At 40.9% G+C, this 26391-nt stretch overlaps 1 protein-coding gene across 2 annotated transcripts in view; it reads right to left on the bottom strand.

Moving 5' to 3' along the window:
- ctnnd2a (catenin (cadherin-associated protein), delta 2a) overlaps positions 1-26391 on the bottom strand; it is a 249046-nt gene that overhangs the window by 213368 nt on the left and 9287 nt on the right. The window contains exon 1 of one of the 2 annotated variants that reach the window (XM_027274435.1): positions 22866-25088. The exons of the other annotated variant lie outside the window; for it this stretch is intronic. The gene's annotated coding sequence lies outside the window, so the exon portion shown is untranslated. Of the gene's footprint in view, positions 1-22865; positions 25089-26391 lie in introns of those variants that run through there. 2 annotated transcript variants of the gene reach the window in all.

The raw sequence follows: 26391 nt of genomic DNA on the forward strand, positions 1-26391 counted from the left end.
CTGAAACAAAGCAGCTCCGATGAGGGAGAAAAGGGGGATAAGACTTTTGGTGATTACAAATGCAACATTGTGCCTTGTGCCGGGAAACAATGACAGCTCATAAGCAGGTTTCATCACCTTGACTGGCAGGCTAATAGATACTGTGGCTCATTAACACATCTGAAATAATACTGTCGCCTCCCAAAGCCAGAGCTGTCAGCAGGAAAGCAGTGTCACAGATTGCTGCCTGAAACCCAAAATGGGAGACAGACAGGAAGTTACAGTAGCTCACCCCCTCACAGCAACAAAGATGGAGACTATGCAATGTGGCGAAAACAGTAGAGTATGCAAGAGAGAGGCCAAGTGATCAGGAAGACAAGAAGTAAAGATTAGAGAAGGGGACAGGGGATCAAACTGTGACATCAAAACAAAGGCAAGGGTGGCAGAAAAGGTGGGAAGAAGCCAGGCATTTTCTTTCCTTAGTCTCAGTTCTTTCTTATGTCTCACACCTCCCTCTGACTCCCTTCACACCTGTCAGAACAATGTGCAAATAATAATCTTATAATCTGCATACTGCCAACTACACGGCACACAGGACACAAACCAGCAGTCTTCCTTCCTTTGCAGTCTGACACTAACCTTTTTTTAACCAGGTGGAAAATCTTGCATCCTGCAAACGACATTGTGTTTGTGAAAATAAGCGGCAGGATTTATGGGAAATGTAGTCACCCATTTTAACATGTCATAGCAGGAACTCACAGGTGTATTCATGATAGGCGAATTCCACTGAGAGGAGGACCTGCGATTGTGCATACTGGTTCACTGTAAGTGGAACACTTGGAACTGAGCCGATGTTACTGTTATTAAGTTGACCCGTGTTTTTCCCGCTGTGTCTATTTGTCAGTAATATATTATTGATTTGATGTTTTAACATACTACACATAAAGTAGCTTGAAGTTCACATAGTTTCGTCACCCGGGTCACACTCAAGTGACTGAATGACCCATATAACATGGTTCAGTGGTGTTTTCCAGTGGTCCTGGATCAGCTCAGAGTCTTGCCATCAGCTACAATCATCTGTCTGAGTGCCTGTCATTCAGTCAGTCAGTCAGTCAGACAGCAGCCCAGGCACTAGTCCACTCGCTCTCTCTTTTTCTGTCAAAAGTTTTTATTTATTTATTGACTTCCTTCTCTGAAATATAAACACATTCACTCATGCATAGAGTCAGAGACTCCCCCACACTTACAGTATGTACAGCAGACCTTCTTTGATTGCCCTCACTACGTTGAAGAAAGAGCACATGATGATATCACCACTCATTCTCTGACTTGCATGAATGGGATAGAAACTTGCTCTATCCCCACTGTTTTATACATTATGTAAGTCTTATGACATGGAAAACCATCTTTGCAATGACAGATTGCATGAGGAAGAATCCATTCCATATGGTAAGAATAACACATACATTCCCTGAAGCATGCAAACGCATGTATGTATGATGTGCGATATCCCCAAAATCCATTTATAGCGACAAAATATAGCCTGTCCTGTAAGAAAGACAGGGAGTAAATGCTAACACCGAGCAGCTGCCTGAGGGAAAGCTTCTGTACAATCACCGAAAGCTTCCTTAAGAATCATTCAGAGGCGTTGTCCTTGACGTACAATCCTGTGAGGGAACACAAAGCAATATACATTTCACAGTGTTTGCTAGCCTTTAAAGATTTACCAATGCACAGAATCTGCCTTTAATAGAGTGACTTAAGGAAGCAAAATAACAGAACAATATGTGGACTTCATCTAGCCCCTGCAATGTGGCAGCATGTCCCAGTTTTCTCCAATTATGTATATTTCATACCTCTATATTTCAAATTTCTATCAAAGTAAATGTTTTTCCCTGTCATGGGGGAAGTAAAAACTAAGTGCACACATTGCTCTTGCAAGTCCTGTTCAGGAAGTTAGCAAGCCATAGAGAACACAGCTAGCACTTGCTTTACAGTATCCTAATTATGTAGAGTGGCAATTGTGATACTGAACAGCTTCCTACAAACTTCTTCTTTCTTTTCATGTCTACTGGCACAATCTACAATTTAATAGTCCTCATCATGGTAGAGATACACAAATGATAATTAGTTTTAAGTAATGTGACAGTGCTTTTGTCTTTCTGTTCATTTAGTTATTTTTATGCCTCAGCGCAGAACTGCTGGTCGTTCTGGAGAAATTAGGCCCCATTACCCTCTTGTCCCTAAAAGAACAGCCACACATGTCTTCTTCAGGCTGAGGCCACTTCGAACAGTAAAAAGAAAACTTAATTAATGTAATTGAAAGGAGAGTCTGGCTTCACCGCTGTTGAAAACTAGTTCCAAAGCCAACCTTGGTAATTCTGCTATTTGAAAAACTGATTGACAATAATAATGAGTGGGTTCTGGCTGGCTCTATGACACCCTGTTGTGGAAACTTTAGGCTGGTGATAGCCAATGCCTGACATAAAAGCTCCAAATATAACTGCAGTCACCAGCTATTGGCTATGAAGGGACATCCTAGAGCTGTCCGTGGTTCTGAAAAACACCCCATTGTTTCTCTCCCTGTGCTCATGAAACAGAGATATGTTACAGTTAAAAGGAGCTTCAGCCTTTGATATGGTGAATAAAAAAGTACATAAGCAAAATACACTGCTGGAGTTATTTCATAATCATACATCATATTGTTATATCTATTAACTGAGAAAAATGTGGACTACTCTGAATAAATGTAAATGTATGTGCTTACGTAAGCCTGCACTTTTGCTTGTACATTCAAACACATGTATGAGTACATTATCCCTCTGAAGTGCTTGGGATTTAATGGAAATGGCATCATACGTCACTCTTGAGTCATCGCTCACCGATGTCAGCGTAATTATCATCCGAGTCAATGATTTTTGTAGAGCACTAACCTGTAAATGCTAGAGATGACATGCATTCGCAGCACCTCTGACAGGTAGAGGGATAACGTGACTTGACTAAAAGAAGAGCCCTTAAAATGCTTTTAATGTGTCTGCGGAGACACGGAAAGGAAGAGGAAGAACGTGTGTGACAGATCACAAGACATTACAGACAGAGAGCAATGAGGATGTAGTGGGTTCAGTTGATAACCTTGACCGCGATAGTCATCATGAGCCATCTTGTAGTGAAGATATGATTGGCATTCAAAGGGGATAGGAGCCAACATTTACCTGGGTGTTATCTCTGAGACAGCAGGCCTGAGCCAGTCTGTGATCTAATGAAAGAGGGCATTCCTCTGTGACAGAACCAAGGGATAAAATTAGATATACTGTCAGACCAAAGAAAAATGGGTGGTTATTCTGTATCCTTTTATGTTTTATTTTTTATTAGTTTTCCATACTGTTGTAAACATGAAGAAAGAAGAAAACTGCAACACACAAACGTAGGGTTTCAATGAACTGCCTCCTTCTGAGATAGCTTCCGGTTGTTTTTGTTCTTGTTTGCATTTCGCCCTCCAATCTACAGCGCCACCCCACCCACCCCCACTAAATAAGTAGGGCATCTACTTGGAGAGTGGGAGATCAAAACTGACAGGGGCCGGCATTCTAAACGAGCTGGATAGATAGATGCGGAGAAGAAGAAGGAAAGTATGGAAAGAAGCAAAAAAATAAAAAGGAGAAGACGGGGATGAAAGAAAAAGACTGAGAAAAAGAGAAGACTTCACACATGCCCTGCTACTGCCTGATAATCATATGAGCCTTTGCGAGTTTCAAACACAATCTGCTTGCACGTACACACACACACACAAGCACATGCGGTGTATTTAAATTGGTTACATAACTAGCTGTTCTACAAACCAAAATAGATACATACAGTATAAATATACTGCCTCACTAGTTTGAATCCAGTGACCAGCTGGGAAAATCTGGGTTGGAAAGTAATTTCATAACAATGTTCCTCCCCTCAAATGCCACCTTGCCCTTGAACAAAGCACTAATGCCTCGGTGGAACTTTCTAGTGATCAGTGAACAAGATGTTTTCTTGCAAAAATTGTAAAAATGCGATTTTACTGAGGTTGCTTTTAAGTCTGTTAGAAGTTTCATTAAAAAAAAACAGGTTTTCTTTTTTTAAAGAAAATATTATCTGTGGCATTTAAATACCAACAGATGTATTTTAAGACCACATCGATCTCTTTACAAGTGCTGTCCACTGCACATATTGTAAAACCACTCTATCCACAGCAGCAGCTTTCCATTTATAATGTAGCTTACTGCAATATAAAGTTTTATTATTTCCATCCATAGCAGAGGCTTCTGTTGGCTGCCGAGCTAACCACAGTATTAAACCTGTAACACCACGGTGAAGAGGGTGTGCTGTGGCGTGACAGAAAGAGTATACCCCTGAGAGTTAGATGAAAGAGGCCGGGGAGCTGTCAGGGCACATGGCTATATCAACACACATCCACACATCCTCTCCCTCACAGCCTTTAATACATATATAATTTACATGAGGTGACAGCACGCACACGGCAGCTATTTCACCATTTACATGTATGAAACCACCTAAGTAAGTAAAGATAAGAGAGAGACTAAATCACTGTCTCTCAATATAATAGGAGCCTCTGCCTGGCTTCATCAAATGCTCGTGTGACACTAATAATCCAAGCAATCAATCTAAGCTGTCAGGGGTTAATTTCTGCCACATAATAGGACTAATTCAACTGAATACAAAGGATTTAAAAGATTTCAATGGCTGGATGGGTATTAGGGAAGTTATTGTAACTATCAGTAAGTCCATTTAAATCAAATGTATTTCACTACTTGCTGTAGTATATTACATTATTATATTATTTTTATATTAATACATCCATTCATTGAATAGCTGTACTATATGGATCTAAAACAAAGTGAAAATAAAAAGAAAATGGAATCTCAATAGGTCCAAAACATACTAGTACCATCTGATGCATGCATGTGTATGAGAGTTTACACCCATGTGTATGAGCACACACATGGAGGTAAAGGCACACACAGGAGGCTTGGATGTTATTTTCATGCTCTTCCAGCTGTTCTGAGCTGAAAGTCTTCTTGCTGGTACCGTTTGATCCCACTGAGGCGCCGTACATCTGTCAGAGGAAGGGAGATCCCACTGGGACTGTGTAGCTTTAGTTCTATCAGCATGACGTCATCCTCATCCACTCTCCATCTCTTTCACTCTTTACCTCCATCCCTCCCTCCCTCCCTCCCCCCATAGGCTGGTCTTCACCACTCCCTCTCTCTCCTCCCTTTCTTCATTTCTTTCATGTGCCGCAGTCGTGTGTTCGCTTCAGAGACAATCAGGGAGAACAGTTCTGCTACAAGTGCGGGATTTGAATGTCTTTTGCAGTTTCCTGTTGTAATGCCAGTCAATGGGAGTTCTAATGTGTTTCGTTGCGCTATAGTATATTTTGTTTACTTCTGCACTCATCATGCAGCATCTGTCCCAACTATTATCAGTAATATAATAACAGGTTTCTATATGTTTGACATGTGAATCCGTGTGTGTGTACATGTGGATGCAGTGTAGGGCAGGTGTGTGTGTGTGTGTACGTGTAAGTATGTGTGTGTGAGTGAAAGAACTGTCGCTGCGCTGGCATTTCTGTTCTAATGTTGTTGTCCTATTCTCCTCCTTATCAGTCACTGAACACATTCCTCCAGACAGACGCATGAGCAGCATGAGCAGCGTGTGTGCCTGTGTGTGTGTGTGTGTGTGTGTGTGTGTGTGTGTGTGCCTTCATGCCATTTTTAGCCATAATTGCAACTGTTTGTTTGGCGATGCCTGAATAAGTGCGTAACATAATGTGCAAGTCTGTGTATGTGTGTGTGTGTGTGTGTGTATATGTCAGTCAGAGACAGTGAAATAGAGAGCGACCGAGCGAGAGAGAGAGAGAGAGAGAGAGAGAGAGAGAGAGAGATAAAGGCATTCAATGCTCACTCTCTCTGGGTCCAAAGCCCTTGGGTGTCACAGAGGAGTTCCACTGTGTTAATCTCTGTGTAATAACTGAATCACAGAGAAAACAATAGAGCTCTCTGTCCCTTTTCACAAGCCAAAAAAGCCTTGGGGCAGCTGGTTAGTCTGTCTAACTGCGTGAGTACAGAATGTGTGTGTACATACACGTATATGCCTGAAAATTGAAAGCCAGACATGGAGCACTCTGTCTGATCTGAGAAAAGTGAGCAAGGTTAGGAGGTGTTTCTGCCTGAGTCCTGACTCATGCTTTCTCTACGCAAGCAAAGACGCACAAACTCAGGGGCGACGGAACATTCAATTTGTCGAGGATGCTGTGTCAAGCCTGATGCATGTCACTTTATTGTCGCTCATTAAAAAGCATTCAGGGTGTTTTTCTTTGTTTGCCTCCAGTTCCTCAGAGGTGTGATCAGGCTCTCAGTGTCTGCTATTGCTGCAGGAGACATATGGGACCTCAGTGAATTGTTAACCTCCTGGCTTCACTGTGCCCTCTACCAGTGTACTTGTGTGTGGGCGTTTGTGTGGGTGATAGATGGACGGAGGCAAACAGAAAGATACATTGCTTGATGTGGAGAGAGAAAAGGGAAAGCTTCATTATCTGTTCATCCACAGAAGTACTTTACCTAGAAGCTATTGTACATCTTGGTCTCCTGCCTAAATAGAAGAGCCAAGTTATCAAGGTTATTTGATAAGTTGGTTAAGTCTAATACATTTATGTCTCTTCGAATACTTCTCTTAGAGTTTAACACAAAGACTGACAAAACATGCCACCCCCATGTGATGGCCTCGATATACTGCAGATGATAAGCACAGTGAGTCTAGTCACATTTGGTGAACAATGGTTTCCAAGGAAACGGACAATAAATCGGACTCGGAAGGAAAGAGAAATGAATGTGTGTGCCAGAAATGTAAAAGTGAAATAAACTGGCAGATAATAAAGAAATGTGTTTATCTTTAGTTGTTTCCACTGCTGCTATTTTCTTTGCAGTCTTGCTGTATGTGGGGTCATGTTATTACAAAATGCATGATGGTGCTGTGCAGTAAAGTAAAGTCAAGCCATGACGTGGTTGTAAAAATGAATCAACAAAGAAGAAATAATAGGATGTTCTGATATCTGCAGCTCCTTGTACTGTATGCAGTTCTCAAAAAAGACCATCATTATAGACCCCCAACACCACTCACCCACCTTTTACCATCAGAAAGCTGTTTGGTTGATTGGAGACATCCAAATTGCCAAACTTCCTTTTAGCCATTCGCCCTTGTTTTTGCTCTTTCTTGTGAACAGGACAAAAATAAAAATGCAGCTGCGAAACACTTTAGCACAGAGAAGAAGAAGAAGAAGAAGATGAAGAAGAAGCAGGCAGATTAAAAAAAAAAGAAAAATCACACCCACAAGCACAAAACTATGCACTGATTAAATTACTGTTGGATGCTACAGAAAAACAATCAATAGCAGAAATTAACAACATGATGAATTTGACACACACGCTAATTTAATTTTAATCACACGGCCGTGTATACTGTGTATAATTTCTATAAGGCCTGGAATCGATTGTGATTGGCTGGAGGTTGTTCATTACGTTTGTTTTACACCAAGTGAAATTAGACAACTCTGAATGAATGCACCTGCTAGATTTACATCAAGAAGTAATCGAATTTTTCTTGTCTGCCTCATTGTCCTATCCTGTCCGCAGCTTGGCAGCAGAGAAACCACTACGCAAAGAGCAACACGCAATACCTCTGAATGCATTTCAAAGCAGAATTCTTCTAAATTAACCTTCTGTGTATGCCACAACACAGATACCCTGACATTTAATGACATTATTGATTTTGCCTTGACTGCAGGTTTGCTTCAGATATTTGAGCAATCACAGGTAACTCTTGTTATATTTTCAGGATTCAGTCATCCTCTCTCTCGTCTGCATGATGCTTCGGTATAAAAATTTGAATTTCAAGCTCATATTTCCCCTCCAACAGGTAATAACGATCCTGCTTTAATGATACCTCAGGCCACAGGTAATGAGATCTTGCCTGACTGGGTATTCCAACACACACCTTTGTCACATGAATAAGTAAATGTACTTTTTTTTGTGTAATAAATATGAATATGTTCACTCTGGTAGAGCATGCACACCATGTACAAAGGCTCAGACATTGCTGCAGCAACCCTAACCCAGGGTTTGATTCCAGTCTGTGGTTCTTTGCTGCATGTCATCGCCCCTCTTTTCTCACTCTCTCAAATAAACATTTAAAAGACCCCAAAAATAAATAATCTTTACAAAGTATATGACTACGTTTGATCAATCAATACAGATAACTGCCAAGACATGAGTATTAGATACTGTACACATGAGATTCAAAGAAATTCTAAAAAGGTACAAATCAGTACCTTTACAGAGTGTCAGAATGAGACTTCAAACTAAAACCACTTCACCACACTTGCAGTGCAGCTGCTTGCAGTATCTACAGTCATATTAGTCTATTATTGATCAAACAGAATTGATGCTTCTTCTCGCTTGTACTTTGATGTACACCTCGCAAAGTCAGACCCCCTCCCTCTACCTGCCCATTATAACAATCCATCCCTGCAGTGAGCCGGTGATCTCTATGCTGTCATAGAAACCAAACAACATATCTAATAGTTGCCATGGCTTCTCTACAACTAGACCTCGATGACACACTGGACTCTCATTGGTAACCCTGCTGACCCTCGATTTACCCTGTGGTGTATGTGACAAAGACAGGAAAACAAGACAGTGGGTATATTTCTTGTCATTATAGTATGTGCACTGGGATACATTCACTGCGTGTGTGTGTGTGTGTGTATGTGTGTATCATACACCTACAGTATGTGCACAATACACAACATGGAGCCATTTCCACTCAGCCCTCACCGGTCAGCCGTCAAAGAGTGTCCACTGCTGGGCCATGACGCTGAGGGCGGAGAGCCTCTCTGCTGGAGAAGCTAGAGACATCTATACTGTCTCTGGCCTCATGCTGTCTTCGCGTATGTGCCATAATGGGTGAAAGAGTAACATAGCCTGACTAACCACCAATGGGAATCAATCAGCTGCACAGTATGACTGCAGACCATCCTATGCTGTGCTTAAAACAGAAAAGTGTCTGTTTCTGTTATGCATCCATGCGTGTGTGGTCACATCCTGTGCGCGTGTATGCATGCATGTACCTGTGTCTCAATCGTGAGAGTTCCTTTACCGACCCATCAAAATCACACTATGAGGTGGTAAAAAGGAACTGACTCCTCCTAAAACAGTTGCAATAGTCTCTGGGTGGAAGACATGAAAATGATGTAACGCTCTGAAACACTTGACGGGATCTTAAAACTTCCGCCCCTTGCTCACCCCCCCGTCATAACAGTTTAAGGCTTGGTGTGCTAGCGGGGCTGAGAACCTCCAAAAGATCAAAGTCAGGCACCTCACTATGCCTTTGGTTTCATTAGACCTTGTGATCCCAGATTATACAACAGTTCAACAAACTCGTCACGCATCAGTGGAGATGAGGATGAAATCATGTGTTCCATTTTTTTTAACGCTAACAGAATAGAAGTACAACCTTTATTTCTTATTTGGGAAAGAAGACAGGTTCTCCTTCTGAATACACGCTCGGTAGACTGTGTGAGAGAAAGTGGGTGCATGCTTATGAATTGTGTTTGATCAAGAGACTGAATACCTCACAGCTTATGGGACACTGCTCTGTAGTTAAGTCTGACTCTTCATGACCCAGCACACAATGGGACTCATAAATTCTATACAGTAAAAATCACAAATATGCCATTTGAATCTGATCTTTTCAATCCGGGACCACTTATTATTGACCATCTACCAGAAATAAGGGCACAGATAAGGTAACCTGCATGCAGTAAATGTAATCCCCGGCTTTACTTGCTATGCCTGTGAAATCAATATCGTTTTATTTTATCTATTGAAGAAACCCATATAGTCCATTTCAGTATAAAAGCCTCGCTGAGCCAAAGGTTCCTCTGCAGAGACACGCTGAGAAAACATCTTCCATCATTTCATGTCTGCAGTGCAGGTCAAATTAGTTGAATTAATATCACATAAGCAAACTGGTAGCAGTGCAGCAGGGAGCTACTAACTCAACCCTCCCACCTCCACAGTTTTCTGGCAAAGGCTCAGTCTTTCCTGCAGTCTGTGTCTGTGCTTGTGTCTGTGTGTGTGTGTGTGTGTGTGTGTGTACAAATCCCAGACTGCAAAGTGGATTTCTGTTGCAACTATAGCGTATATAATCAATTGTTTGTCTCTTGGTTTTAGAATATGTGTCGCCTTGTCTATCTGCAGTCCACAGAGAGAAAGCAGGGGGAGAAAAGAGAGATGAGAGTGACAGAAATGGTGTGTGTGGGTCTGTGTGTGATTTGTTTGCGATTTCTGCGCATTTCTGGGAATCTGTGAGTCTCTCTCTCTCTTCTTTTTTTTCTTCTCAATCCCTTTCAAAGACCTCCCTCTCTTTGACACATAAAGACTTTCGCTCCAAATCTCTGGCACAAACCCAAAGCTGGCAGATTTGGAGCCTAATTGGTCTAAACAACAGCGAGGGGTATCTTGTCTTTGCAAATGACTGTAGCATTTTGTAAAGAATGTGTCATAAGCGTTTGTTTTCTTTGTTTAAAACCTACCACCAAGTATAGCTGAACCTCTAAATTAACGATGCAGATCCATAACCCAAGATAACTAATTTTAAAATGCACTGCAGCTAAAGTTAAATACCAGGTGGCATTTGAAAATACCAAGTCACCATCACATTATTAAATTTCTTCTTCTTTTTTTTTTGAGCAATGTCTGTAACCCACGCATGACCTGTTTTTTTTTTATTCTACCTTTGTGAATGTGAAGCCAGTTGTTGGTTAAAACGATCATACCTCTTTCGCTCTTTTGATCCTCTCTTGGTCGGTGCACCTTCTATCAAGTCTGCACCATCAGACAGTAACGACACAGACACGCCCATGCAAGCCTGGTTCTCTTTTTGGTGTCTGCTGCTAAGATACAGTACCCCACATATCTCCAACAAACCCAGCAGATTTCAACTGTAATTGGTACGCACAACAGTGAGGGGTGGTTCAGCTTTGCGAACATTTTTCATGAAAAGCCTGTGGGCCACCTTTTTTTTTTTCCTTTTTTCTTTTTTTTACCCTTTTCACGATTGAAAACATTCCAAAACCACAAAATGTTTTTCACTCCATTTCTTGAAACAGCAGAGCTGATGTACTACTGTGGTGCCACTGTGTACATACGCTGTAAGAAATTCATGAGCTGCACAATATCTAAGTTAATTTATATGCGGATATCAACAGAGAGTTGCTTGATGAATTATACATCGCAGATGCAACCCACAGAAGACAGATGAGTGAAATTAATGTGCACTTGCAGTTCTAGATCTTGGTCGCACTTGGAATCTGTACAGTAAACCCGTGCAGAAGATATCACAGACGTAACATCAATTGCTATTTATGAGGTAATTCAATGCCAAATGAGTACCCAAAGCATTCCCTTAGCTAACGCAAATATGTCAGAATTTTGTACATCCCGATTAAACACTATACATTTTGAAGAAAACCGGGGAAAACAAGGTTTCAGAGAGAATTCGACTACAGTCTGGTGTAGTGAGCATGTAAAACAATATTACAAGGGGAGTTCTTGAAAAACAGTTCCTTTAAAATCGTAATTCTACCAAATGACCAATTAGTGTCCTCAATATAGTTATTGTGTTCCCTCAATTTAGTAATTCATACCCTTAAATGACTTAATTGGTCCCTTTAAATCTTTAAAATAGCCTCAAATTAATACTGTTAAATTGCACTTGTCCCCTTGACAATCTAGCCATGATCCATTTGAACCTAATATAGTTTTACTTATTATTTTATTTACAACATCTGGTATCATTTAGAAAAGGCACACACTGTTTGAAAAAAACAGAAGAAGAGGTCACAAATTATAAATCTGAGGGAACGTTTCTGAATGGGTTTCCCACTGACACTCCTCATACTGTGAAAACTGTAGGAATAAAAGAAGAAAAACACTTTCTTTCCTCTACATCCAGGTTCTTGAATTGCATCGCCAAGTAGCTCCAGCATCCACCGTGCATGCTCAAGGATCTTAACATGAAGCATTCTTCTTCCTGATGTCTGTGATATATAATTCATGGCCCACCACCAGCTTAACAAAACCCCGCGCCCTCATCTTCATCATTCTTTATTCCAAAATAACTTGGTGCTTCTGTGGCTCTCTGCACAACAATCGGGAAACCGGGAGTTCAACTTATATATTAATCTGAAAACAACCAATAGAAGAAACCAGTTATGGTAAAAGAAAGTATTTTGTTGTCAGGCACTCAGCACAACAAAGGATGCCTCAGGAACAATTGGGCATGAATAAAAATGCTGAATATCAGGATAGAGCATATACAGCTCGCACTGACATGAGCTTTACTCGGAACAAGCACAATGTGTAACTAGACTGAAAACCTGCCTTTGTTAGCTCAGGGACTGTGAAATGAAATCGAATAATGCGGACAGCGGAAGCTGAGCCTCAACTGTGGATGTAGCTCCATTGTCAACACACATCAATGAATAACCTAATAAAAATCCTGATGGTCAAAACATTATTTTAGATGTCGTTTTTCTCTAGGTTGTGCTGAAACCTTCACAGCTAAATCTTCACTCAGCTTCTTCATTACATGTTGCACAATGTGGTCTGCGTCTTACAGGTGGTTACTGTAAGTCCATAGTCAGCATATCATGTAAGACTGCCATTTGCAGCTTCTCTCACCTTCAGTCTTGTCCTCCTCTCATATTGCCCTCTTCTTTTTGTTGCTTCTGATCTCTGATGTCCCTCTCTGTCTCGCCACCTTCTTCTTTTATTTCCCATCGATCGAGGAGGACACATCCACCCACACATAAACCCTACACACACCAGGGCAATAAAATAAGGTGGCTCGATCCATAAACGGGCCATATTGGTCTGATCCCTATCTCTGCCTGTCTCTGTCTTTCCCATCATTTCCATCAAATCCTTTTCTACACATGTGAGAGAGCGTCTGATTGACAGGTGGAAGTAGCCACAGCAATACACAGCTGATAAGGATCAGTGTGTGCTGCTGATGGGCTGTCTGCTGATCCGACCACAGGCATCGGGGATGGCATTTATAGCACTTGGCTGGCCTCAAGCTTTTAAGATAGAAACACCGCCGTGTGTGTGTGTGTGTGTGTGTGTGTGTGTGTGAGTGTGTGTGCGAGTGTGTGTGTGTTGGTTGGGGATCAAGGATTACCTAAGATCTAGCGAATGAGAAAAAAGTAAGGAAAAGCAATATCGTTTTGGCAAAGAAGTTGATTCATGAAAAAATATATAGATTATTTTTTATATATGAACCCATTTATTTTTGAAGAATGCAGTGATATTTTTTTTTTTTACAAACGTTATGATATATTGTCTGCTTTAGTCCACCTGCCTTTGGAGTCAAACTTATCCACATTGCAGTAAAATGAAATACAAAATATACTACCAGTATTTACAATTTTTGTCACATAAATAACTATTTAACAGAGGAGTTATAGAATAAAAAAGATATGAAAACAGCTTGAACAGAACATCATAAAGCTAGCAAGATAACATACATAAATTCACTTAGATGATATGTTGACAAAAAACTGACCATATTTTGTCTTTCATATCTAGCCATGCTTGTTTTGCTTGTAAATGGAGAATTGTGTAAAGTTTTGGTAGAATTATACCACATTATGTTTTATACATTCTTACACATTTATTCCTTATATGGTTCTATATATCTAAAGAAATTATATTATTTCTCTCATGAAATATTCATATTGGGTTTGCATGAGTTTCGATTGCAGGATTTCGTGCTAATATTGCAAAATGTTATTTCATGTTTGTCCCACTTCTGAATTAAGTTCAGTAAATGATTGATAGTGCTTCAAAGTAGTGTAGAAGTTCTTCAACTTCAAGTTTTTCAACTTTAAACATCTTGACTCATCTACTTGTTTATCAAAATATAAAAGAACAGTTTCAGCAGTTATGAAATCACTAGAATTTAGACTCAGCGTATACTTTAATCAAACAGCATCCTGTGCAAATGTGCATTTGAACCAAAGATATTTTTACAGTAATGTTCTTTAGAAACCATTTGATTGGAGATTCATTTCTCTTTTGATAAGCAAAACCTGTAAGTGCCTGAGCTACACAGACAATATCTTAAACTGGCATACAAAGACTTCAAAAAGGTATTTGTTGCAGAAACCTTCGACAACTATTTTATTCCTTCAGTAATTAAGGAATAGAAAAACATCTGGATATTTGGCTACAGAGTTTGAACTACTAGCCTATGTCCAGCGGTGCACTACACTAACAAACATCTGTTCATTTTGAGGGCAGTCAGATGGTTTTATGAGACTGCCAATTACAGACAGCGGTTTTCATGCGCGAGGCCAAAATATTTAACATATGAAGCTATTTGACTTCCAGTACATAAAGTGAGGAGTCCATAAATAAAGAAATAGCAACTTTCTCCTCTACAAATTGCAAATACAAAGAAGACAGTTTGGTGAATTTGTGCATGCCATGCAGGTTACCCAAAGTAAAGGGTATAACTTCCAGGTATTCAATTATAGTCCAATTATCTCTTGCTGCATGGTGAGTCCACCAGTATGCATACATGCCTGAAAACTCTGCTGTGGGCTACAGTACACCACCAACAACACTTCTATTCGCAATGAATCATTTTTTTTCTTGGCCATTTTTGTGGCCAGCATTAATGCTCACTTGTGCAGCTGCTCTTGTTTACTCACATTCACACAAACCCACTCTGCCTGTAGGAGACAACACTGACGTGAACATTTGCAAACCCTTCTCATTATGCCAAGTGTAATATTTCACTTCAAATGCGGCGTGGAAAATATATGAAAATATAATCTAAATATTTAATCTGTAATGACTGTTTGATCTCAAAATTTATGTGTAAGGGCAACAGGCCGTGCATAATATTCTCACGGGGGGCGCGTTCTTAAAATGCACTGTCCGTCTGGCCAGTTGCATGGCTTGTAAGCTAGACTAATGTTGCTCTCTTTGCCAAATGGAGAAACTCGTGCTGAACAGATAATCATGACATCAAACCATCTGAGAAGAAATGTGATGAAGCATCCTGCATTCAACACGGAAGAATCCTTGATAACAGTAAGGCTTAAAATGCAGCTGTCTCACAGTGACTTTAACTTGTCACTCAAGTAAAGCTGCAGAGGCACTGCAACTGAAGAGAACCATGTCATTTTTAACATGTAGTTTAGTGGCATGTTTCTAGCGTGTCCGAGTTGTAGTAGCTATTCTTTTCCTTGCCTGTAGGTGGAGTGTGCACACATGAGCTGGAGCTCTGCTGTTGGATGATATGGAGCTATTTCAGGTTCTTCACATCAATGACACTGTGTGTCCTGTGTAGACAGAGAACAGCGATGATGATGTGTGCGTAAAAGAAAAAAAAAAAGAACAAACAATGAGCACACACACACTTGCCCACGCTCACATCCAGACGCAGGTGTTCATATCATACCAAACACGTTATTTCCCACTTGATCAGCCAGAAAGATAATAGTATGTTACTGTGCAAAGAGACTTTAGACGAAGCCAACAACAATATACCTCCCCGCTTCCTGCTACATAACATGTCATTATGCCAAACCTTCTCGCTCTCTCTCACTTTCACTTCAGCTTTTATCCTGTTAGTTTAGTCAATAATAGCGCAACAGAAATGCAAAAACACATTGTATTAGAAGCGCACACACTCTAGTACTCACATATGTACTTAAGGGAGCAGTGTGTAGGATTTAGTGGCCATCCATGGTGAGGTTGCACATTGCAACCAACTTAATACCCATCCTTACCCTCTCTTTCAGGCTTGTAAAGGAACCTATGATGACTGCAAAACTCTACTCAACTCAGCTCAGTGTTTGGTTTGGGCTGGGCTTCTGATATGAGCTAAGGAACACACAACAGTTTTCATTTTCTGGTGATTATACACTGAAAACATACTTGATAATAGATATTATATTCCATTTCTGCCTAATTCTGTACATAAATCATCCTAAGTGTTACACACTGGTCCTTTAAAGGCATGCAAACACTAGACGTCTCAACTTGTGGGATGCTTTAAATCTGCTGATGAACTCCCATGCATGTGATAAAGGTCACAATCGCACACATACGCACACACCAACCGTGTGAACAAATAGGCACACTTCTACACTTAGTCATGCATGCACAGGCTAACTCTGGGCTTCATTTTCACCGAGGGAAATCAAGATGATCTGTGCTCTGGCTACGGCTTCTCTTTGATGCTCAATTAACTCAGGCAGACCTGGCTAGCCGAGCCAATTATTAATTCAGCTTAGCGAGTACATTGTGGCAGGCACAGGAGTGATGTCATGGCTAGGCAGCCACAGACATGCTGCTCTCACTGTAGGGCCTGCGTTACACACATACCATTCGATTTTAATATGAAGCGTTTTCATTTCTGACACTGGTAAATACAGCGTGGTGCAGCTCTGTGGTATTTCTCATCACATTTTTCTATTCAGACCTTTCTGTCGCTGCTCGCTCTTGATGATTGCTAGCCTCTGTGCTTCTTCCTCTTCTCACCGCTTATGAGCCATTCTTACTCCCCAACGAGCTCTGTCACTAGCTCTTCATTTTCCACCTCTCTCACTTCACACCCCATCCTCCCACCCGTCCTCGTTTTTTTTTTTTCCCTTTCTGTTTTTTCACCATTTACCCCTTCCTGTGAATCCCCTCTTCTCTCACCTGCATCCTTAACCCCTCCTCTCTCCATGTGTCTCCATTTTTTTGTTGTTTTTTTTTATCACATCACTTTTTTCTTTTTTACTCCTTCTTTGTTTTCCCTCGCACTGAATACTGAAGGGAAGGAGGGAGGATAATGGAGTGGAGGGGGGAGAGAAGGAGGGCCGACAGAGGGAGTCCCATCTGCAGTGAGCTCATTAGAAGATGGGAGGGGAATCAGGAGCAGAAACACACTAGTAGGCATCCACAGTATCCCTCTCTCTCTTTCTTTCTTTCTTTCTCTCTCTCCCTCTCTTTCTCTCTCTCTCACACACACACACACACACATATTGCTGCCTTGCTGGACTCATTCCAATACTGACACATCGCTACCTCATCTCTCCCTTTCTCTCTCCCTGTCTTCTTTCTGCTGCACTCCTCAAAGTCCCGCTCTCATTAATCACTATAATATACAATACACAGCAATTGGTGAATGGTTTTACCTATTACCACCTTCCGGTACTACAGGGCCATATATTTTTACTACATGTGGCATCAGTGGAAATCGAGCCATAAATCCAAAGCATTGTTAAAGTGGAACTTTTCTTCTTCTCTTTCTTTTCTTTCCTTTACAGTGAAAGAAGGCGGAGTGTGATACATTAGTGATAGGAAGATTAAATCCTCAAGGGTACTTCAGAAGGTTAAATCCCTAACTGCTTGCCTGAGCTTGACCCTACTTTTGTAGACGATGCAGCGAATTTGGGGAATTGTCAAAAGTGCCCTCGGTCTTAACACCTGTTTCCCAAAGTGGGAAAAAAAAGAAACACCTACTTCTGTGTTATTGTACGTTCACTTTATGTGCCAAAATTAAACTTATTTGCCAATCTGGAGCCACTGAAATGAAAAGCGGGAAAATGCAGGTCCAAACAGGCAAACTACAGCAGTTGCACACTCTAGTCAAGGCTGCAGTAATGTAACGACACTGTCAGGTCCTTTCACCTCTAAACTACAAATATATTTTTTTCTGTCTTTAATGTGAAGGTCAGCAGATGGTGAGGATGCACCAATGGTGAAGGGAAGCATTGTAGTCATGTCGTATCAGCAGAAATCTTGGCTATACCATCTTAAAAAGATTACCTGTGCAGCATTCCAAGTGCTACAAACATTAAACAGTATTTTTTTTAACTGACCCCCAACAGGAAAATTTGTCACTGCACCCCCGTTCTCACGAAAGAGGCCAAAGGGTCAGTGACAAACCGACATCCTTTGAGCAGCCAGGGATTCTGCGTCCTGCTCAAGGTCTCTCCCGTGATAAAATGAGGCCTTGACGTGTGACCTTTTGGTTGAAGAATGGGCTTCTCTAATAACTACACCACACTCAGTGTGTGATGATGAGTCACCTAAATCATGCTCAATCAGTTGTGTCTACCGATCAAAGGTGGAAGAAATATGTTGTATTTTAATATACTTAATATGCAATAAGATCAACTTATTAAGTAGTGCATTGTGCCTTGATATACTAAGGAGCAGTGCTGATGAGTATAAGTCATTACAATCTGAAATTCAGTGATTACATTACAATTTTTAAAACACAATAATGCTCCATTATATCAATATTGGTTGCTTACAATTTTGAAAACTCATTCAGGAGACACAGTGGTCTGAGATGTGTTAGCTTGGTACAAAACTGAGAGTAGGGGAAGGTTCTAGTCCAGTGGTTCTTAACCTGGGTTCGATCGAACCCTAGGGGTTTGGTGAGTCGGTCTCAGGGGTTCGGTGGAGCCTCCGCCCTGGAATTTATTATACCATTTGTTACAACATATCTTTGTGAGCAATCGTTTTCGAGGATGCTGGACATAAAAACTAAGAAAAGGAACAGATTTTGCTGTGAAAATGACATGAGACTGGCACTTGCCAAGGTGAAGCCACGCATATCTGAACTGGTCTCTCAAAGGCAACAGCAGAAGTCACACTGAGGTAAGTTGTTGTGAGTGCATGCACTGTGTTGGTTTTGTTATTTGAACAAGGTGATGTTAATGCACGGTTCATTTTGTGCACCAGTAAAAAATCATATTTTATTTTTTACTAAAGAAGGGTTCGGTGAAACTGGTGGGGTTCGGTACCTCCAACAAGGTTAAGAAGGTTAAGAACCACTGTTCTAGTCTCTACCAAAAGAAGAGAAATGTGACTCCTGGAAGAGTCTAAGAATGGTTATGCTTCCGTTACCTTAGAACGAGCCGCGTTGGACCACCATGTTTCTACAGTAACTTGAAATCCGCAACTACACCGTTAGTTACTGGACCTTTAAATACAGATGTGCTACATGGAGGCTTTGGAGCTGTTGTAATAAGTAATATAACTGATTACTTTACAGTTAATTAATCACTGAAATAATGCAATTACTAATAAGGGGAGAATATAAGTAAGTAAGTTTCAAGTAGCACTGGTACCAAACCATACTGCTCTTGTTTTTTTTTTAGCTTTGTCTGTTTGTGTTATGCATTTCTCCTTAAAGCTGCTTGATAGAAATTAAGAAAAGAGAATCATCGACCAAGTCAGTCCAGCATCACCTGCTGAGGTGAATATATTCCTCATGACCGGGGGAAGCTGCTAATGTCTTCTCACTCTGATTGGTAACAGTAAAGAAAGCAATGATCATCACATAGACACACTTAAGCTTATAGTACAACATCTAGAATATTACCTGGACATATCTCTACAAGATAGACATGTCGGTGTGCACAGCACAGCACCTTTGAGGACAAGAAGTGTGACATTACAGACTCTAATGGTGCATAACATGCATGTAATCTTGTAACAATTCCACAGTAATGGGGACATTGTAAAATTGTCCATTAGCAGGGGCACATCAGTGTTTTTACGTCATTAAATAAGCTCACACGCATCTAGTCACCAACGTGAGCATCAAGTCAGCTGATTGATGAGAACACTGAGGCTGTCAATTAGCACCTCCCCTGTGTCCATGAATATGCAATCAATGCAATTGTCTCAAGTATGGATCAAATGTCAGCCAGCCGCCTGAGGCCCATTCACATTTCATTTTTCGTGTACGCGTCGAAGGAGAAATATGAACAACATACAGCAGATAACAAACCTCAAATACATCAAAGCATTAAATCAAAGCAATCGCTCTTCATTCTGTTTTTGATCTTGATGGCGCTTCATGTTCTACAGTTGTCTCGTCCGTTATTTTCTTCTTTTAGTCGACATAGATGGAAAGCACGTGAATAGACTGACATAAAAGAAAATATCTATTTTCGTCCGCTCAAGGAGAAAAGGGTCATATCAGATAGCGACTAGACGGCTAATAAAAGATACACAGTCAATAAAACAATAACTTTTTTTTTCACCTTATGATGACAAACGAGCAGCATCAGATGTTGCCTCCGGGCTTGTGTCACGCCTCAAACAGCTACCATATTTGATCATTTTCAGTTCATTTCATCTAATCTAATACTAAGATTTCTAAACACAAATGAAAGCAATATGCTATCAGGAAGAAATCCAGTGCTTTCACTTGTTCAGGGAACAATTTTGTATCTTGAGTCCATGTTGAAATAATAAACACACAGTTTGACGCTTTGGGGAAGAACTTTTTGGCCCTGGCTGCTTTGATGTAGAGGTCAAAGCTCAGTTTTAATTGTAGAACAGGAGCCCTGGACCTGTTAGAGATTCACTGTCTTTGCTCATTGACAGGTGCTTCAGGTATTGCTGGTGCGGGATGGACTCCCTGCTCGCTACGCTGTCTTACAAGTCATATGAATTATGAAAATTCCTGGAACAATTGAAAGTAGAAGGGATAGAAATAGCCTCATCCCGCTGAAGGATTTCTGTCTTGGTATTAAGTGTAAGACAAAATGAAATCAGATGAGATCAGAGTTTATTTTTGACATGGAAATTCTACAACTCTCAGACTCCATCTACCACAGTTATTGTACCCTATGATAAAGCATTACCATACACACAGAATGAGACTCTTTTACAGCCTGGAAAGATGATTTTAACGCCAATCCGCTCAGCACACAACTAACCAAACACCCAAACTTCAAAGAAGAAATTTGACAGGGGAGCTCCAGCCTCTCTTGATCTCAATATTTACTCATTTCACGTGAGAATTAGCCTCAGGTACAACAAGCTGTATCAGATAAATGTCTCATACACATACACCACAACGTAAATGGCAAGTTTTGCAGTCACAGAGTGGTAGTAGATCTGTAACACTACTGAAGCATAAAACCACACCTCACTCTGGAATGAAAATAAAATTCATAACAGTTACAGTATTTTCAAATCCTCCCCGACCCTGCTCTGCTACAGAGAGGATAACTATAATTCAAACTCTCCCCCTCCCTCCATCAGCACTACGCTACAAGGCAGCTCATCCCGTCAGCTCTTTGGACTGTCGTCAGCACTCCATCCTGTGGACGCCTGCCAGCAGCCCCTCTGTCCGATCAATAGGCACCGACGGCTAGCTTTCCCCCCTTTGCTCTCTCTCTTTTGGCCACCACAGTATAAAGACTGTTCTGTTCTGCCGGCGCAGCATAGTGATTAGGCATTAGGCCTGCGCTGCTGTGTGAATTAGCTTAATCTGTGTCCGTGATGAAGGACGAGGCTTTTCATGCCCACTGGAGACGTTCACTGGACATAAAAGAAGCTAATCTTTAGGAAATTTAGAGAGGGGATGGCGCGTGTGTGAGCGTGTGAGTGTGTGTGTGTGTGCATGCATGCATGCGTGTGCGTGAGGGAGACACAGTTCCCACAGTGATAGGTCTTTTGTAATGCTGCTTATCCTTCAACAATAAAATACATCTGATGTAGTCCCTGAAGATGTGTGGCTCATGGGCACAGAGTACTGGAAAAAGTGAATAACATGCTGGTTGAAAGAGACTGAGCAGTGGTTGTCTAGGGAGGACATAGGAGAGAGAAAAATCTATATATCCCTATATTCCTGCACCAGAGGTCAGTTTGGGGGGGAATTAGAGTGGATTGTATTCTCCTTGGTACATGGCTGCTTACCTGCCCACAGAGGAAAGCTGCAAACCTGCAATTCTCAACCCAAAGTTTTATAGTTTTGAAGCAACATAGCCTGAAAGACAAAGGATTGAACATGATACAGACCTGAGCAAACACTAACACCCATTCCACCTCTGTACAGCTGTCCATCACGCACCTGCCCGAGTGCTGACATGCAATAGGTTGAACATGGACCCACAGCATGCCTAACAGCAGCCCAGCCCCCCTCCTTCACCTCCACCTCCTCCTCCTCCTCCTCCTCCTCCTCTTCTCCTCCACATCATCTGCTGGATATATTATACGCCCTTGACAAACTGCCAGCACACAATCCCCCTCCTGCAAATGTCTATTGATCACAGCACAAGTACGGCTGTGGGAAAGGTGTGGAGCCTTTCCCATACTCTTATCCTTGTGTCACCTCTCATGCTCCAGAACCTTACAGACAAAAGGCAATTCCATAAAACTTAATGGGTACCAGCGGACAGTGAGATTTATAAGCAATATACCGTACTATACCCGAGGCACAGAATTTGGCCCAGTAAATAATAAATCATATACCCTACTATATCATACCATCATGTCCAGATATGTTTAAGCTTATAAAAACCAACTTAACTTTTGGTTGTGAATGGAGTTGTCAAAACAAAACAACATGCGAAGAAGAGCAACCATACTCCTTTTGTTTACATGGTGTTTTTCACACCTTTAAAGCACTTTTACGCACAACCGATGGTGAATTTGGGTCAGCAGTCAGCTGGGGCCAAATATCTGCTGTGTTGGGTGATAGGAGCACAGTCGGACGCTTGTTTCTGAGAGGAGCCTCGCAGCAAGCTTGTTATCTTTTTTTTTTTTTTTCAGTTTCTCACACACACACACATACACAAAAAAAACATCCACCATGCATGATCCAGAAATCATGTTCAGATTTCCTGCACACCTCCAAAATTGCAAGAGCATGTCCCACTCTGTGGACTAAAAACAGAAGAAAATTGAAGACCTGTCACCTTCTCCTTTACTGCACGAGGCGGGGAAAATAACGCGATGGCTTACCGAAATGAGATCCTGGCCACTGTCAGCGACCGGTTTCCCCCTTGTTTCCCTTCTGGTCCGCCTCTCTTGCAAGTCAATCCGCAGCGTGCTTAGATCAGATCAGAACAGAGCGGTGCGCCTTTCCGCTGCGTCCTGCGTCCAGAGTTGCCGGGGATGGAGCGACCATTTGCCGGTGTGCTGAGCCGGGGGTGCAAGGCTGAGGCATCCGCAGGGAGGAGAAGGAGGAGAAGGATGTGGAAGAGAGAGAGGGAGGAGGAAGAGGCGAGGCGCTGGGTACGAAAGCGAGGAATAAAGAAGGAGAGAGAGAGAAAGAGAAAGAGAGCGAGACAGGAGAGCAGCAAAGCACTGCAGCGACGGGGAGGCAACACCACCGGAGAGGAGGCAGACAGCAGCTCTCTCTCACTCTGGCACTCACTCGTGCACGTGCGCGCGCACGCGCAACGTTATCATACAAGGGTATGGAGCGCCATCTCCAGGTGATAATGGCAGGTTGGGAGTTGCCTCCCATTTAATCTGTGTCATGTGTCATGTGCGTCCTCACATTGTCAATTCTTTGCTTTTCTGACAGACCACTGGGGAGTGTCAGTGCCCCCCCCCTTCCTTTAGGACTTATTGTGGCCTCAATTTCTTCATGTCATTTAAATGTCTCATTGGAAGTCCTCCTCCAGGGCACCAATTAGTCCCTTGAAACAGCCCACCTCCCACACACACATCAACACATAAGAATTCATTTATTCAACCTTTATCATCCACTACCATCCTACACACCTAAGCCCAACTCTTATCTTCAACCTAATTGTTAAACCTTAACTAAGTCATAATCCTAAATTTCAGCTTGATTGACCTTCTAGGGATATGCTGTTTGTCCCCAAATGAATGTGAATAGAAGTGGGAACAGATTTTCCCCCTATTGCCACCAGTCCAGCCCATGTTATTGTTGTAACTACCCATCCCCCACCCCCTGTGTATACACTCCATAGCAACCAGATCCCAGTTGGGTTATGATGATGATAATATCACCTGACCTGCACTTCATAATGTTTCCAACCCTAAATTCCCTTCACTTTTTACACACACACCCACACACACACACACCACACACACGCACACACGTACACCTGGTTTCCCAAGGTCAAGAACTGCTGAGTATTTCAGATATGTGCACTGTGTCACATGTTCTGCACAGTCAGTTCTGCTGCCTCGGATGGATTAAGGATTTCTTTCTTTCTTTCTTTCTTTCTTTCTTTCTTTCTTTCTTTCTTTCTTTCTTTTATTTTACATTTTATCCTCACTCCTTGACAAAACCTCTCCTTTGTTTGAGTATAATATTTGTATTACTATCTGAAAATGAATGTGGTATTGATGTTATTATGTAGATATTGCACCATAGCAAGTAAGCCTTTTTTTATTTATTCAATATGATCCGTTTATTTCAGAAAACACATGTGTAATATGAGGGAATGTATGTGTGTTCTTCTCCTTGTTTTTTCATTTGATTATTTGTACAATTGGTACAGCAGGAATTGGATATTTACCCTGAATCAGTATGTTGGGTTGGATATGATGTTATTATAGTAGTGGGAGAGAAAAGATTCTGCAGAGGTAAAAAAAAAAAAAAACATAATGATGAAATGTGGAATGCCGCATAAACAACCAGAAACTGGATCTCTACTTTATTTGTACTGAAACGGATTGAGAAGAAGACACAAACATAAATATGAGAGGGAAGAAGATGGAATTGCACAAATTGGGGGTTTGTAATTAGTAACAGCAATATCTTCAGTCACCATGATACACCAGTATCCTCAGAGGTATTTCTACTATTCATTCCACCATGTCACCTTTACCCTGACTTATATGCTGTACCATCTGTCACTTATCAACAAGTGTGAATCACATACTGTAAGTTAATCAGATGGATGAGCTAAGTAAATCACCTGTTCCACTCAGTCACAATAATAAACACTGTATATTTTTTTTGGTCCAGATGTAAACATGTTTTTATTTCTGGTGTGGCAAATTCATGCCACATGTTTTTCTTACTTTCAATGAGAAGTCATTTCATCTTGATTGATTTTATGAAAGAAACAGCTGTGTGTTTGGAATACACAGTGTAGTCAGTTATAGTGTGATCGTACAGGCAGAAAAAAGTGCCACATACAGAAACTTAAATGTCATTTAAACCACATAATATAGAAAATATAGAAAAAAATAAAGTTGACTTACAGTTCCAGAGTCGGACCAGATTCAGAGTTTATCAAAATAAATGATAGGAGGGAGAGAGATGATGTCCTTTATTTTTAAAGTGGATAGAAACACTTTGCTTTAGGTAACAGTTATAGCCACAGGTTTTGAAATTGTAGTTTCCCTGTATGTATTTCACAGAGAGAAAGAGTGAATGTATTCAAAAGGCTCACAAAATTATAGCATCAGCATAACATGCTAATATTAAATCATGACTGGCTCTCAACTATAACAGATTGAATAATGTATCTAGGTTTCTTGGTTGCTTTATAAATTATTTAAATTATAAAATAACTATTTGTGACCAGAAAGAATAACCAGCAGGAGGAAATAATAAAAGGGCAGTAACTGGGGCCCTTAAACAAGATGCTTTAACCCTCACCCTAACCCTAACCCAACTCATCAATTCATTTATTCAACCTTTATCATCCACTACCATCCTACACACCTAAGCCCAGCAGCAATTGGGGCCCTTAAACAAGGTGCTTTAACCCGCAGCTACTCCAGGTGGTTTTGCTCAGTGAGCAGCAGATAACACTGTAGTTGTTCCGGGAAGTTTCAAAATATGAATCGTGTATGTGTTCTTGAAAAAAAAAGCTCATTTTCCCTCCCTGGATAAATAAAGGAAAACAAACAAACATATTTTCTGTCATTATCATCAGGCAATCTCAGTTACTACCAGCAGCTGTGGCTTATAACTTTGTTGGTTTTGGAGCTATACTGTTCATTGTCTATTGCCAGAGTCTCTGCTGACACTGTTGCAACCTGGCTGCCGGAGAATTCCCCGAAATCAAGAATCTCGTTAATTATTCACATTCATCTGTCTTTCAGTTTCATTTATTTACAGCAGGAGGTTTTGCAGTCTGCTTTCACTGATGGTTTGAATCATTTTTCTCCTTGTTTGTGTTCCCTGCACTGTAATATCTTATGGAATTGTTTGTGTTTGTCATTTTCATCTTGCACATATGGACAAAACAGACATATTTCATTTGTCTACTACATCATCCCATATTGTAAAAGCATTACAGCCAAAAGGGAATTTGAAAAACACATACTAAAATCTCTCCCATATTGCACATGAATTGAGTTTATTTGTCTGTATATCTCTGCCTGCAGCCTCTTTACAGAGTGGGAACTGATTTTTTACAAGCTTGATAAAAGCTAGAAAATAAAAAAAAGTGAAGTGAATGAGGGCAATTTAAGTTGTACTGATTTCTGATGTAAATGTATTTACAGATTTTATGATTTTCTTATAACAAAAGTATCTTCATTTATTGTTTAC

This window comes from Larimichthys crocea, chromosome XXIII (genome assembly GCF_000972845.2).
Source record: "Larimichthys crocea isolate SSNF chromosome XXIII, L_crocea_2.0, whole genome shotgun sequence".
In the NCBI taxonomy this organism is placed as follows: domain Eukaryota; kingdom Metazoa; phylum Chordata; class Actinopteri; family Sciaenidae; genus Larimichthys; species Larimichthys crocea.